The following is a 330-nucleotide window of genomic DNA, read 5'->3' as shown; positions in this document are numbered from 1 at the left end:
ATATTTATTTATTTATTTATTTATGCGTGTGTCTGCATGCGGGAGTTCATGAAATATACACATACATACATTCATACATATATATGCATGTACATATATGCACACACATATTGTTTGAAATCTTTGTTGTCATTGTTCTCGTCATTGTTTTTTCGCATAGTATTGTCATCGATGTTGTTATCGTCGTCGTCATCCAACGTAGCACATTAACACCATATTTGGTTTCAAATGTAAAAACTGTTTTTGTTTTGAGACAACGACGTCAGATGTCGCTGATATTTGATGAAAACAGTAGGTGAAGTCTTACAACGTCCACCTCTTGTGTGTGTG

This window comes from Octopus bimaculoides, chromosome 25, assembly GCF_001194135.2.
Source record: "Octopus bimaculoides isolate UCB-OBI-ISO-001 chromosome 25, ASM119413v2, whole genome shotgun sequence".
Taxonomy (NCBI): domain Eukaryota; kingdom Metazoa; phylum Mollusca; class Cephalopoda; order Octopoda; family Octopodidae; genus Octopus; species Octopus bimaculoides.
Note: the sequence above shows the minus strand (reverse complement) of the source record.